The 16,577-nt window shown below is 42.9% G+C and overlaps 1 protein-coding gene across 2 annotated transcripts in view; it reads left to right on the top strand.

Moving 5' to 3' along the window:
- The window catches only part of LOC139749889 (uncharacterized), a 550,483-nt gene that overhangs the window by 368,995 nt on the left and 164,911 nt on the right, over nt 1-16,577 (top strand). The gene's annotated exons all lie outside the window — the stretch shown is intronic.

Genomic DNA, 16,577 nt, shown 5'->3' on the forward strand with positions numbered 1-16,577 from the left:
ATATGATAGAGTTGAGGATTTGTATGTAGCATTTATGGATCTGGAGAAGGCATATGATAGAGTTGATAGAGATGCTCTGTGGAAGGTATTAAGAATATATGTTGTGGGAGGTAAATTGTTAGAAGCAGTGAAATGATTTTATCGAGGATATAAGGCATGTGTATGTGTAGGAAGAGAGGAGAGTGATTGGTTCTCAATGAATGTTTGATTGCGGCAGGGGTGCATGATGTCTCCATGGTTGTTTAATTTGTTTATGGATGGGATTGTTAGGGAGGTGAATGCAAGTGTTTTGGAAAGAGGGGCAAGTATGCAGTCTGTTGTGGATGAGAGAGCTTAGGAAGTGAGTCAGTTGTTGTTCGCTGATGATACAGCGATGGTGGCTGATTCATATGCGAAACTGCAGAAGCTGGTGACTGAGTTTGGTAAAGTGTGTGAAAGAAGAAAGCTGAGAGTAAATGTGAATAAGAGAAAAGTTATTAGGTACAGTAGGATTGAGGGACAAGTTAATTGGGAGGTAAGTGTGAATGGAGAAAAACTGGAGGAAGTAAAGTGTTTTAGATATCTGGGAGTGGATTTGGCAGCGGATGGAACCATGGAAGCGGAAGTGAATCATAGGGTGGGGGAGGGGGCGAAAGTTCTGGGAGCATTGAAAAATGTGTGGAAGTCGAGAACGTTATCTTGGAAAGCAAAAATGGGTATGTTTGTAGGAATAGTGGTTCCAATAATGTTATATGATTTCGAAGCGTGGCCTATAGATAGAGTTGTGCGGAGGAGGGTGGATGTGCTGGAAATGAGATGTTTGAGGACAATATATGGTATGAGATGGTTTGATCGAGTAAGTAATGAAAGGGTAAGAGACATGTGTGGTAACAAAAAGAGTGTGGTTAAGAGAGTAGAAGAGGGTGTTTTGAAATGGTTTGGTCACATGGAGAGAATGAGTGAGGAAAGATTGACAAAGTGGATATATGTATCAGAGGTGGATTGATCAAGAAGTGGGAGACCAAATTGGAGGTGGAAAGATGGAGTGAAAAAGATTTTGAGTGATCAGGGCCTGAACATGCAGGAGGGTGAAAGGCATGCAAGGAATAGAGTGAATTGGAACATTGTGGTATACTGGGGTCGACGTGCTGTCAATTGTTTGAACCAGGGTATGTGAAGCGTCTGGGGCAAACCATGGAAAAGTCTGTGGGGCCTGGATCGAAGCATTAGCGAGGTAGTGCAAGGAAACAGACGAAAGAAATGGCCCAACCCACCCCCATACACATGTATATACATACACGTCCACCCACGCAAATATACATACCTATACATCTCAGTGTACACATATATATACACACACAGAGATATACATATATACACATGTAGACAATTCATACTGTCTGCCTTTATTTATTCCCATCACCATCTCGCCACACATGTAATAACAACCCCCCTCCCCCCTCATGTGTGTGAGGTAGTGCTAGGAAAAGACAACAAAGCCCCCATTCGTTCACACTCAGTCTCTAGCTGTCATGTAATAATGCACCGAAACCACAGCTCCCTTTCCACATCCAGGCCCCACAGAACTTTCCATGGTTTAACCCAGATGCTTCACATGCCCTGGTTCAATCCATTGACAGCACGTCGACCCCGGTATACCACATCGTTCCAATTCACTCCATTCCCTGCACGCCTCTCATCCCCTGCATGTTCAGGCCCCGATCACTCAAAAACTTTTTCACTCCATCTTTCCACCTCCAATTTGTTCTCCCACTTCTCCTCGTTCCCTCCACCTCTGACACATATATCCTCTTGGTCAATCTCTTCTCACTCATTCTCTTCACGTGACCAGATATATATATATATATATTTTTTTTTTATTATACTCTGTCGCTGTCTCCCGCGTTTGCGAGGTAGCGCAAGGAAACAGACGAAAGAAATGGCCCAACCCCCCCCATACACCTGTATATACATACGTCCACACACGCATATATACATACCTACACAGCTTTCCATGGTTTACCCCAGATGCTTCACATGCCTTGATTCAATCCACTGACAGCACGTCAACCCCGGTATACCACATCGCTCCAATTCACTCTATTCCTTGCCCTCCTTTCACCCTCCTGCATGTTCAGGCCCCGATCACACAAAATCTTTTTCACTCCATCTTTCCACCTCCAATTTGGTCTCCCTCTTCTCCTCATTCCCTCCACCTCCGACACATATATCCTCTTGGTCAATCTTTCCTCACTCATTCTCTCCATGTGCCCAAACCACTTCAAAACACCCTCTTCTGCTCTCTCAACCACGCTCTTTTTATTTCCACACATCTCTCTTACCCTTACGTTACTCACTCGATCAAACCACCTCACACCACACATTGTCCTCAAACATCTCATTTCCAGCACATCCATCCTCCTGCGCACAACTCTATCCATAGCCCACGCCTCGCAACCATACAACATTGTTGGAACCACTATTCCTTCAAACATACCCATTTTTGCTTTCCGAGATAATGTTCTCGACTTCCGCACATTCTTCAAGGCCCCCAGAATTTTCGCCCCCTCCCCCACCCTATGATCCACTTCTGCTTCCATGGTTCCATCCGCTGCCAGATCCACTCCCAGATATCTAAAACACTTCACTTCCTCCAGTTTTTCTCCATTCAAACTCACCTCCCAATTTACTTGACCCTCAACCCTACTGTAACTAATAACCTTGCTCTTATTCACATTTACTCTTAACTTTCTTCTTCTACACACTTTACCAAACTCAGTCACCAGCTTCTGCAGTTTCTCACATGAATCAGCCACCAGCGCTGTATCATCAGCAAACAACAACTGACTCACTTCCCAAGCTCTCTCATCCCCAACAGACTTCATACTTGCCCCTCTTTCCAAAACTCTTGCATTTACCTCCCTAACAACCCCATCCATAAACAAATTAAACAACCATGGAGACATCACACACCCCTGCCGCAAACCTTCATTCACTGAGAACCAATCACTTTCCATATATATAAATATATATATATATATATATATATATATATATATATATATATATATATATATATATATATATATACATATATACAGGGGGATAGGGGTGAAAGAATACTTCCCACGTATTCCTCGCGTGTCGTAGAAAGCGACTAGAGGGGACGGGAGCAGGGGGCCAGAAATCCTCCCCTCCTTGTATTAACTTTCTAAAAATGGGAAACAGAAGAAGGAGTCACGCGGGGAGTGCTCATCCTCCTCGAAGGCTCAGAGTGGGGTGCCTAAATGTGTGTGGATGTAACCAAGATGTGAAAAAAGGAGAGATAGGTAGTATGTTTGAGGAAAGGAACCTGGATGTTTTGGCTCTGAGTGAAACGAAGCTCAAGGGTAAAGGGGAAGAGTGGTTTGGGAATGTCTGGGGAGTAAAGTCAGGGGTTAGTGAGAGGACAAGAGCAAGGGAAGGAGTAGCAATACTCCTGAAACAGGAGTTGTGGGAGTATGTGATAGAGTGTAAGAAAGTAAATTCTCGATTAATATGGGTAAAACTGAAAGTTGATGGAGAGAGGTGGGTGATTATTGGTGCTTATGCACCTGGGCATGAGAAGAAAGATCAAGAGAGGCAAGTGATTTGGGAGCAGCTGAATGAGTGTGTTAGTGGTTTTGATGCACGAGACCGGGTTATAGTGATGGGTGATTTGAATGCAAAGGTGAGTAATGTGGCAGTTGAGGGAATAATTGGTATACATGGGGTGTTCAGTGTTGTAAATGGAAATGGTGAAGAGCTTGTAGATTTATGTGCTGAAAAAGGACTGATGATTGGGAATACCTGGTTTAAAAAGCGAGATATACATAAGTATACTTCTGTAAGTAGGAGAGATGGCCAGAGAGCGTTATTGGATTACGTGTTAATTGACAGGCGTGCGAAAGAGAGACTTTTGGATGTTAATGTGCTGAGAGGTGCAACTGGAGGGATGTCTGATCATTATCTTGTGGAGGCTAAGGTGAAGATTTGTATGGGTTTTCAGAAAAGAAGAGTGAATGTTGGGGTGAAGAGGGTGGTGAGAGTAAGTGAGCTTGAGAAGGAGACCTGTGTGAGGAAGTACCAGGAGAGACTGAGTACAGAATGGAAAAAGGTGAGAACAATGGAAGTAAGGGGAGTGGGGGAGGAATGGGATGTATTTAGGGAATCAGTGATGGATTGCGCAAAAGATGCTTGTGGCATGAGAAGAGTGGGAGGTGGGTTGATTAGAAAGGGTAGTGAGTGGTGGGATGAAGAAGTAAGAGTATTAGTGAAAGAGAAGAGAGAGGCATTTGGACGATTTTTGCAGGGAAAAAATGCAATTGAGTGGGAGATGTATAAAAGAAAGAGACAGGAGGTCAAGAGAATGGTGCAAGAGGTGAAAAAAAGGGCAAATGAGAGTTGGGGTGAGAGAGTATCATTAAATTTTAGGGAGAATAAAAAGATGTTCTGGAAGGAGGTAAATAAAGTGTGTAAGACAAGGGAGCAAATGGGAACTTCAGTGAAGGGCGCAAATGGGGAGGTGATAACAAGTAGTGGTGATGTGAGAAGGAGAAGGAGTGAGTATTTTGAAGGTTTGTTGAATGTGTTTGATGATAGAGTGGCAGATATAGGGTGTTTTGGTCGAGGTGGTGTGCAAAGTGAGAGGGTTAGGGAAAATGATTTGGTAAACAGAGAAGAGGTAGTGAAAGCTTTGCGTAAGATGAAAGCCGGCAAGGCAGCAGGTTTGGATGGTATTGCAGTGGAATTTATTAAAAAAGGGGGTGACTGTATTGTTGACTGGTTGGTAAGGTTATTTAATGTATGTATGACTCATGGTGAGGTGCCTGAGGATTGGCGTATGCGTGCATAGTGCCATTGTACAAAGGCAAAGGGGATAAGAGTGAGTGCTCAAATTACAGAGATATAAGTTTGTTGAGTATTCCTGGTAAATTATATGGGAGGGTATTGATTGAGAGGGTGAAGGCATGTACAGAGCATCAGATTGGGGAAGAGCAGTGTGGTTTCAGAAGTGGTAGAGGATGTGTGGATCAGGTGTTTGCTTTGAAGAATGTATGTGAGAAATACTTAGAAAAGCAAATGGATTTGTATGTAGCATTTATGGATCTGGAGAAGGCATATGATAGAGTTGATAGAGATGCTCTGTGGAAGGTATTAAGAATATATGGTGTGGGAGGCAAGTTGTTAGAAGCAGTGAAAAGTTTTTATCGAGGATGTAAGGCATGTGTACGTGTAGGAAGAGAGGAAAGTGATTGGTTCTCAGTGAATGTAGGTTTGCGGCAGGGGTGTGTGATGTCTCCATGGTTGTTTAATTTTTTTATGGATGGGGTTGTTAGGGAGGTAAATGCAAGAGTTTTGGAAAGAGGGGCAAGTATGAAGTCTGTTGGGGATGAGAGAGCTTGGGAAGTGAGTCAGTTGTTGTTCGCTGATGACACAGCGCTGGTGGCTGATTCATGTGTGAAACTGCAGAAGCTGGTGACTGAGTTTGGTAAAGTGTTTGGAAGAAGAAAGTTAAGAGTAAATGTGAATAAGAGCAAGGTTATTAGGTACAGTAGGGTTGAGGGTCAAGTCAATTGGGAGGTGAGTTTGAATGGAGAAAAACTGGAGGAAGTGAAGTGTTTTAGATATCTGGGAGTGGATCTGGCAGCGGATGGAACCATGGAAGCGGAAGTGGATCATAGGGTGGGGGAGGGGGCGAAAATTCTGGGGGCCTTGAAGAATGTGTGGAAGTCGAGAACATTATCTCGGAAAGCAAAAATGGGTATGTTTGAAGGAATAGTGGTTCCAACAATGTTGTATGGTTGCGAGGCGTGGGCTATGGATAGAGTTGTGCACAGGAGGATGGATGTGCTGGAAATGAGATGTTTGAGGACAATGTGTGGTGTGAGGTGGTTTGATCGAGTGAGTAACGTAAGGGTAAGAGAGATGTGTGGAAATAAAAAGAGCGTGGTTGAGAGAGCAGAAGAGGGTGTTTTGAAGTGGTTTGGGCACATGGAGAGGATGAGTGAGGAAAGATTGACCAAGAGGATATATGTGTCGGAGGTGGAGGGAACAAGGAGAAGAGGGAGACCAAATTGGAGGTGGAAAGATGGAGTGAAAAAGATTTTGTGTGATCGGGGCCTGAACATGCAGGAGGGTGAAAGGAGGGCAAGGAACAGAGTGAATTGGAGCGATGTGGTATACCGGGGCTGACGTGCTGTCAGTGGATTGAATCAAGGCATGTGAAGCGTCTGGGGTAAACCATGGAAAGCTTTGTAGGTATGTATATTTGCGTGTGTGGACGTATGTATATACAGGTGTATGGGGGGGTTGGGCCATTTCTTTCGTCTGTTTCCTTGCGCCACCTCGCAAAAGCGGGAGACAGCGACAAAGTATAAAAAAAAATATATATATATATATATATATATATATCATTTATTATTTTGCTTTGTCCCTGTCCCCCGCGTTAGCGAGGTAGCGCAAGGAAACAGACGAAAGAATGGCCCAACCCACTCACATACACACGTCCACACACGCAAATATACATACCTATACATCTCAACGTATACATATATATACACACACAGACATATACATATATACACATGTACATAATTCATACTGTCTGCCTTTATTCATTTCCATCGCCACCTTGCCACACATGAAATAACAACCCCCTCCCCCCTCATGTGTGCGAGGTAGCGCTAGGAAAAGATAACAAAGGCCCTATTCGTTCACGCTCAGTCTTTAGCTGTCATGTAATAATGCACCAAATCCACAGCTCCCTTTCCACATCCAGGCCCCACAGAACTTTCCATGGTTTACCCCCGACGCTTCACATGCCCTGGTTCAATCCATTGACAGCACGTTGACCCGGTATACCACATCGCTCCAATTCACTCTATTCCTTGCACGCCTTTCACTCTCCTGCATGTTTAGGCCCTGATCAATCAAAATTTTTTTCACTCCATCTTTCCACCTCCAGTTTGGTCTCCCACTTCTCCTCGTTCCCTCCACCTCTAACACATATATCCTCTTGGTCAATCTTTCCTCACTCATTCTCTCCATGTGACCAAACCATTTCAAAACACCCTTTTCTGCTCTCTCAACCACACTCTTTTTATTACCACACATCTCTCTTAACCTATTATTACTTACTCGATCAAACCCCCTCATACCACATATTGTCCTCAAACATCTCATTTCCAGCACATCCACCCTACTGTGCACAACTCTATCCATAGCCCACGCCTCGCAACCATACAACATTGTTGGAACCACTATTCCTTCAAACACACCCATTTTTGCTTTCCAAGATAATGTTCTCGACTTCCACACACTCTTCAATTCTCCCAGAATTTTCGCCCCCTCCCCCTCCCTATGATTCACTTCCGCATCCATGGTTCCATCTGCTGCCAAATCCACTCCCAGATATCTAAAACACTTCACTTCCTCCAGTTTTTCTCCATTCAAACTTACCTCCCAATTGACTTGACCCTCAACCCTACTGTACCTAATAACCTTGCTCTTATTCACATTTACTCTTAACTTTCTTCTTTCACACACTTAACCAAACTCAGTCACCAGCTTCTGCAGTTTCTCACATGAATCAGCCACCAGCGCTGTATCATCAGCGAACAACAACTGACTCACTTCCCAAGCTCTCTCATCCACAACAGACTGCATACTTGCCCCTCTTTCCAAAACTCTTGCATTCACCTCCCTAACAACCCCATCCATAAACAAATTAAACAACCATGGAGACATCACTCACCCCTGCCGCAAACCTACATTCACTGAGAACCAATCACTTTCCTCTCTTCCTACACGTACACATGCCTTACATCCTCGATAAAAACTTTTCGCTGCTTCTAACAACTTGCCTCCCACACCATATGTTCTTAATAACTTCCACAGAGCATCTCTATCAATTCTATCATATGCTTTCTCCAGATCCATAAATGCTACAGACAAATCCATTTGCTTTTCTAAGTATTTCTCACATACATTCTTCAAAGCAAACACCTGATCCACACATCCTCTACCACTTCTGAAACCACACTGCTCTTCCCCAATCTGATGCTCTGTACATGCCTTCACCCTCTCAGTCAATACCCTCCCATATAATTTACCAGGAATACTCAACAAACTTATACCTCTATAATATGAGCATTCACCTTTGTCCCCTTTGCCTTTGTACAATGGCACTATGCAAGCATTCTGCCAATCCTCAGGCACCTCACCATGAATCATACATACATTAAATAACCTTACCAACCAGTCAACAATACAGTCACCCCCTTTTTTATAAATTCCACTGCAATACCATCCAAACCTGCTGCCTTGCCGGCTTTCATCTTCCGCAAAGCTTTTACTACCTCTTCTCTGTTTACCAAATCATTTTCCCTAACCCTCTCACTTTGTACACCACCTCGACCTAAGCACCCTATATCTGCCACTCTATCATGAAACACATTCAACAAACCCTCAAAATACTCACTCCCTCTCCTTCTCACATCACCACTACTTGTTATCACCTCCTCATTAGCCCCCTTCACTGAAGTTCCCATTTGCTCCCTTGTCTTACACACTTTATTTACCTCCTTCCAGAACATTTTTTTATTCTCCCTAAAATTTAATGATACTCTCTCACCCCAACTCTCATTTGCCCTCTTTTTCACCTCTTGCACCTTTCTCTTGACCTCCTGCCTCTTTCTTTTATACATCTCCCACTCATTTGCATTTTTTCCCTGCAAAAATCGTCCAAATGCTTCTCTCTTCTCTTTCACTAATAATCTTACTTCTTCATACCACCACTCACTATCCTTTCTAATCAACCCACCTCCCACGCTTCTCATGCCACAAGCATCTTTTGCGCAATCCATCACTTATTCCCTAAATACATCCCATTCCTCCTCCACTCCCCTTACCTCCTTTGTTCTCACCTTTTTCCATTCTGTACTCAGTCTCTCCTGGTACTTCCTCACACAAGTCTCCTTCCCAAGCTCACTTCCTCTCACCACCCTCTTCACCCCAACATTCTCTCTTCTTTTCTGAAAACCCCTACGTATCTTCACCTTTGCCTCCACAAGATAATGATCAGACATCCCTCCAGTTGCACCTCTCAGCACATTAACATCCAAAAGTCTCTCTTTCGCGCGCCTGTCAATTAACACGTAATCCAATAACGCTCTCTGGTCACCTCTCCTACTTACCTATGTATACTTATGTATATCTCGCTTTTTAAATCAGGTATTCCCAGTCAACAGTCCTTTGTCAGCACATAAATCTACAAGCTCTTCACCATTTCCAATTACAACACTGAACCCCTCATGTATACCAATTATTCCCTCAACTGCCACATTACTCACCTTTGCATTCAAATCACCCATCACTATAACCCGGTCTTGTGCATCAAAACCACTAACACACTCATTCAGATGCTCCCAAAACACTTGCCTCTCTTGATCTTTCTTCTCATGCCCAGGTGCATATGCACCAATAATCACCTGTGTCTCTCCTTCAACTTTCAGTTTTACCCATATTAATCTAGAATTTACTTTCTTACATTCTATCACATACTCCCACCACTCCTGTTTCAGGAGTAGTGCTACTCCTTCCCTTGCTCTTGTCCTCTCACTAACCCCTGACTTTACTCCCAAGACATTCCCAAACCACTCTTCCCCTTTACCCTTGAGCTTCGTTTCACTCAGAGCCAAAACATCCAGGTTCCTTTCCTCAAACATACTACCTATCTCTTTTTTTTTCACATCATGGGTACATCCACACACATTCAGACTCCCCAATCTGAGCCCCCGAGGAGGACGAGCACTCCCCGCGTGACTCCTTCTCCTGTTTCCCATTTTAGAAAGTTAAAATATAAAAAGGGTAGGATTTCTGGCCCCCGTCCCCTCTAGTTGCCTTGTACAACACATGGGAAGTATTCTTTCTCCCCTATCCCTAGGGATATATATATATATATATGAGAAGAGTGGGAGGTGGGTTGATTAGAAAGGGTAGTGAGTGGTGGGATGAAGAAGTAAGAGTATTAGAGTATTAGTGAAAGAGAAGAGAGAGGCATTTCGACGATTTTTGCAGGGAAAAAATGAAATTGAGTGGGAGACGTATAAAAGAAAGAGACAGGAGGTCAAGAGAAAGGTGCAAGAGGTGAAAAAAAGGGCAAATGAGAGTTGAGGTGAGAGAGTATCATTAAATTTTAGGGAGAATAAAAAGATGTTCTGGAAGGAGGTAAATAAAGTGCGTAAGACAAGGGAGCAAATGGGAACTTCAGTGAAGGGCGCAAATGGGAACTTCAGTGAAGGGCGCAAATGGGGAGGTGATAACAAGTAGTGTTGATGTGAGAAGGAGATGGAGTGAGTATTTTGAGGGTTTGTTGAATGTGTTTGATGATAGAGTGGCAGATATAGGGTGTTTTGATCGAGGTGGTGTGCAAAGTGCGAGGGTTAGGGAAAATGATTTGGTAAACAGAGAAGAGGTAGTAAAAGCTTTGCGGAAGATGAAAGCCGGCAAGGCAGCAGGTTTGGATGGTATTGCAATGGAATTTATTAAAAAAGGGGGTGACTGTATTGTTGACTGGTTGGTAAGGTTATTTAATGTATGTATGACTCATGGTGAGGTGCCTGAGGATTGGCGGAATGCGTGCATAGTGCCATTGTACAAAGGCAAAGGGGATAAGAGTGAGTGCTCAAATTACAGAGGTATAAGTTTGTTGAGTATTCCTGGCAAATTATATGGGAGGGTATTGATTGAGAGGGTGAAGGCATGTACAGAGCATCAGATTGGGGAAGAGCAGTGTGGTTTCAGAAGTGGTAGAGGATGTGTGGATCAGGTGTTTGCTTTGAAGAATGTATGTGAGAAATACTTAGAAAAGCAAAAGGATTTGTATGTAGCATTTATGGATCTGGAGAAGGCATATGATAGAGTTGATAGAGATGCTCTGTGGAAGGTATTAAGAATATATGGTGTGGGAGGTAAGTTGTTAGAAGCAGTGAAAGTTTTTATCGAGGATGTAAAGCATGTGTACGTGTAGGAAGAGAGGAAAGTGATTGGTTCTCAGTGAATGTAGGTTTGCGGCAGGGGTGTGTGATGTCTCCATGGTTGTTTAATTTGTTTATGGATGGGGTTGTTAGGGAGGTGAATGCAAGAGTTTTGGAAAGAGGGGCAAGTATGAAGTCTGTTGGGGATGAGAGAGCTTGGGAAGTGAGTCAGTTGTTGTTCGCTGATGATACAGCGCTGGTGGCTGATTCATGTGAGAAACTGCAGAAGCTGGTGACTGAGTTTGGTAAAGTGTGTGAAAGAAGAAAGTTAAGAGTAAATGTGAATAAGAGCAAGGTTATTAGGTACAGTAGGGTTGAGGGTCAAGTCAATTGGGAGGTGAGTTTGAATGGAGAAAAGCTGGAGGAAGTGAAGTGTTTTAGATATCTGGTAGTGGATCTGGCAGCAGATGGAAACATGGAAGCGGAAGTGGATCATAGGGTGGGGGAGGGGGCGAAAATTCTGGGAGCCTTGAAGAATGTGTGGAAGTCAAGAACATTATCTCGGAAAGCAAAAATGGGTATGTTTGAAGGAATAGTGGTTCCAACAATGTTGTATGGTTGCGAGGCGTGGGCTATGGATAGAGTTGTGCGCAGGAGGATGTATGTGCTGGAAATGAGATGTTTGAGGACAATGTGTGGTGTGAGGTGGTTTGATCGAGTAAGTAACGTAAGGGTAAGAGAGATGTGTGGAAATAAAAAGAGCGTGGTTGAGAGAGCAGAAGAGGGTGTTTTGAAATGGTTTGGTCACATGGAGAGAATGAGTGAGGAAAGATTGACCAAGAGGATATATGTGTCGGAGGTGGAGGGAACGAGGAGAAGAGGGAGACCAAATTGGAGGTGGAAAGATGGAGTGAAAAAGATTTTATGTGATCGGGGCCTGAACATGCAGGAGGGTGAAAGGAGGGCAAGGAATAGAGCGAATTGGATCGATGTGGTATACCGGGGTTGACATGCTGCCAGTGGATTGAATCAGGGCATGTGAAGTGTCTGGGGTAAACCATGGAAAGCTGTGTAGGTTTGTATATTTGTGTGTGTGGACGTATGTATATACATGTGTATGGGGGTAGGTTGGGCCATTTCTTTCGTCTGTTTCCTTGCTCTACCTCGCAAACTCGGGAGACAGCGACAAAGAAAAAAAAAAAAATATATATATATATATATATATATATATATATATATATATATATATATATATATATATATATATATATTTATATATATATATATATATATATATATATATATATATATATATATATATATATATATTTATATATATATATATATATATATATATATATATATATATATATATATATATATATATATATATATATATATATTATATATATATATATATATATATATATATATATATATATATATATATATATATACATATATATATATATATGATGACAGAGTGGCAGATATAGGGTGTTTGGGTCGAGGTGGTGTGCAAAGTGAGAGGGTTAGGGAAAATGATTTGGTAAACAGAGAAGAGGTAGTAAAAGCTTTGCGGAAGATGAAAGCCGGCAAGGCAGCAGGTTTGGATGGTATTGCAGTGGAATTTATTAAAAAAGGGGGTGACTGTATTGTTGACTGGTTGGTAAGGTTATTTAATGTATGTATGACTCATGGTGAGGTGCCTGAGGATTGGCGGAATGCGTGCATAGTGCCATTGTACAAAGGCAAAGGGGATAAGAGTGAGTGCTCAAATTACAGAGGTATAAGTTTGTTGAGTATTCCTGGTAAATTATATGGGAGGGTATTGATTGAGAGGGTGAAGGCATGTACAGAGCATCAGATTGGGGATGAGCAGTGTGGTTTCAGAAGTGGTAGAGGATGTGTGGATCAGGTGTTTGCTTTGAAGAATGTATGTGAGAAATACTTAGAAAAGCAAATGGATTTGTATGTAGCATTTATGGATCTGGAGAAGGCATATGATAGAGTTGATAGAGATGCTCTGTGGAAGGTATTAAGAATATATGGTGTGGGAGGCAAGTTGTTAGAAGCAGTGAAAAGTTTTTATCGAGGATGTAAGGCTTGTGTACGTGTAGGAAGAGAGGAAAGTGATTGGTTCTCAGTGAATGTAGGTTTGCGGCAGGGGTGTGTGATGTCTCCATGGTTGTTTAATTTGTTTATGGATGGGGTTGTTAGGGAGGTAAATGCAAGAGTCTTGGAAAGAGGGGCAAGTATGAAGTCTGTTGGGGATGAGAGAGCTTGGGAAGTGAGTCAGTTGTTGTTCGCTGATGATACAGCGCTGGTGGCGGATTCATGTGAGAAACTGCAGAAGCTGGTGACTGAGTTTGGTAAAGTGTGTGGAAGAAGAAAGTTAAGAGTAAATGTGAATAAGAGCAAGGTTATTAGGTACAGTAGGGTTGAGGGTCAAGTCAATTGGGAGGTGAGTTTGAATGGAGAAAAACTGGAGGAAGTGAAGTGTTTTAGATATCTGGGAATGGATCTGTCAGCGGATGGAACCATGGAAGCGGAAGTGGATCATAGGGTGGGGGAGGGGGCGAAAATTTTAGGAGCCTTGAAAAATGTGTGGAAGTCGAGAACATTATCCCGGAAAGCAAAAATGTGTATGTTTGAAGGAATAGTAGTTCCAACAATGTTGTATGGTTGCGAGGCGTGGGCTATGGATAGAGTTGTGCGCAGGAGGATGGATGTGCTGGAAATGAGATGTTTGAGGACAATGTGTGGTGTGAGGTGGTTTGATCGAGTAAGTAACGTAAGGGTAAGAGAGATGTGTGGAAATAAAAAGAGCGTGGTTGAGAGAGCAGAAGAGGGTGTTTTGAAATGGTTTGGGCACATGGAGAGAATGAGTGAGGAAAGATTGACCAAGAGGATATATGTGTCGGAGGTGGAGGGAACGAGGAGAAGAGGGAGACCAAATTGGAGGTGGAAAGATGGAGTGAAAAGGATTTTGTGTGATCGGGGCCTGAATATGCAGGAGGGTGAAAGGAGGGCAAGGAATAGAGTGAATTGGAGCGATGTGGTATACAGGGGTTGACGTGCTGTCAGTGGATTGAATCAAGGCATGTGAAGCGTCCGGGGTAAACCATGGAAAGCTGTGTAGGTATGTATATTTGCGTGTGTGGACGTGTGTATGTACATGTGTATGGGGGGGGGTTGGGCCATTTCTTTCGTCTGTTTCCTTGCGCTACCTCGCAAACGCGGGAGACAGCGACAAAGTATAAAAAAAAAAAAAAAAAAAAAAAAATATTATATATATATATTTTTTTTTTTTTTGCTTTGTCGCTGTCTCCCGCATTTGCGAGGTAGCGCAAGGAAACAGACGAAAGTAATGGCCCAACCCACCCCCATACACATGTATATACATACGTCCACACACGCAAATATACAAACCTACACAGCTTTCCATGGTTTACCCCAGACGCTTCACATGCCCTGATTCAATCCACTGGCAGCACGTCAACCCCGGTATACCACATCGATCGAATTCGCTCTATTCCTTGCCCTCCTTTCACCCTCCTGCATGTTCAGGCCCCGATCACACAAAATCTTTTTCACTCCATCTTTCCACCTCCAATATGGTCTCCCACTTCTCCTCGTTCCCTCCACCTCCGACACATATATCCTCTTGGTCAATCTTTCCTCACTCATTGTCTCCATGTGCCCAAACCATTTCAAAACACCCTCCAGTTGCACCTCTCAGTAATCCAATAATGCTCTCTGGCCATCTCTCCTACTTACATACGTATACTTATGTATATCTCGCTTTTTAAACCAGGTATTCCCAATCACCAGTCCTTTTTCAACACATAAATCTACAAGCTCTTCACCATTTCCATTTACAACACTGAACACCCCATGTATACCAATTATTCCCTCAACTGCCACATTACTCACCTTTGCATTCAAATCACCCATCACTATAATCCAGTCTCGTGCATCAAAACCACTAACACCCTCATTCAGCTGCTCCCAAAACACTTGCCTCTCATGATCTTTCTTGTCATGCCCATCTTCTCATCTTGTGGAGGCTAAGGTGAAGATTTGTATGGATTTTCAGAAAAGAAGAGTGAATGTTGGGGTGAAGAGGGTGGTGAAAGTAAGTGAGCTTGGGAAGGAGACTTGTGTGAGGAAGTACCAGGAGAAACTGAGTACAGAATGGAAAAAGGTGAGAACAATGGAAGTAAGGGGAGTGGGGGAGGAATGGGATGTATTTAGGGAATCAGTGATGGATTGCACAAAAGATGCTTGTGGCATGAGAAGAGTGGGAGGTGGGTTGATTAGAAAGGGTAGTGAGTGGTGGTATGAAGAAGTAAGATTATTAGTGAAAGAGAAGAGAGAGGCATTTGGACGATTTTTGCAGGGAAAAAATGCAGTCGAGTGGGAGATGTATAAAAGAAAGAGACAGGAGGTCAAGAGAAAGGTGCAAGAGGTGAAAAAGAGGGCAAATGAGAGTTGGGATGAGAGAGTATCATTAAATTTTAGGGAGAATAAAAAGATGTTCTGGAAGGAGGTAAATAAAGCACGTAAGGCAAGGGAGCAAATGGGAACTTCAGTGAAGGGCACAAATGGGGAGGTGATAACAAGTAGTGGTGATGTGAGAAGGAGATGGAGTGAGTATTTTGAAGGTTTGTTGAATGTATTTGATGATAGAGTGGCAGATATAGGGTGTTTTGGTCGAGGTGGCATGCAAAGTGATAGGGTTAGGGAAAATGATTTGGTAAACAGAGAAGAGGTAGTAAAAGCTTTGCGGAAGATGAAAGCCAGCAAGGCAGCAGGTTTGGATGGTATTGCAGTGCAATTTATTAAAAAAGGGGGTGACTGTATTATTGACTGGCTGGTAAGGTTATTTAATGTATGTATGACTCATGGTGAGGTGCCTGAGGATTGGCGCAATGCGTGCATGGTGCCATTGTACAAAGGCAAAGGGGATAAGAGTGAGTGCTCAAATTACAGAGGTATAAGTTTGTTGAGTATTCCTGGTAAATTATATGGGAGGGTATTGATTGAGAGGGTGAAGGCATGTACAGAGCATCAGATTGGGGAAGAGCAGTGTGGTTTCAGAAGTGGTAGAGGATGTGTGGATCAGGTGTTTGCTTTGAAGAATGTATGTGAGAAATACTTAGAAAAGCAATTGGATTTGTATGTAGCGTTTATGGATCTGGAGAAGGCATATGATAGAGTTTATAGAGATGCTCTGTGGAAGGTATTAAGAATATATGGTGTGGGAGGCAAGTTGTTAGAAGCAGTGAAAAGTTGGATGTAAGGCATGTGCACGTGTCGGAAGAGAGGAAAGTGATTGGTTCTCAGTGAATGTAGGTTTGCGGCAGGGGTGTGTGATGTCTCCATGGTTGTTTAATTTGTTTATGGATGGGGTTGTTAGGGAGGTGAATGCAAGAGTTTTGGAAAGAGTGGCAAGTATGAAGTCTGTTGGGGATGAGAGAGCTTGGGAAGTGAGTCAGTTGTTGTATGCTGATGATACAGCGCTGGTGGCTGATTCATGTGAGAAACTGCAGAAGCTGGTGACTGAGTTTGGTAAAGTGTGTGAAAGAAGAAGGTTAA

The sequence above is a fragment of the Panulirus ornatus genome, chromosome 8, assembly GCF_036320965.1.
Source record: "Panulirus ornatus isolate Po-2019 chromosome 8, ASM3632096v1, whole genome shotgun sequence".
Lineage (NCBI taxonomy): Eukaryota > Metazoa > Arthropoda > Malacostraca > Decapoda > Palinuridae > Panulirus > Panulirus ornatus.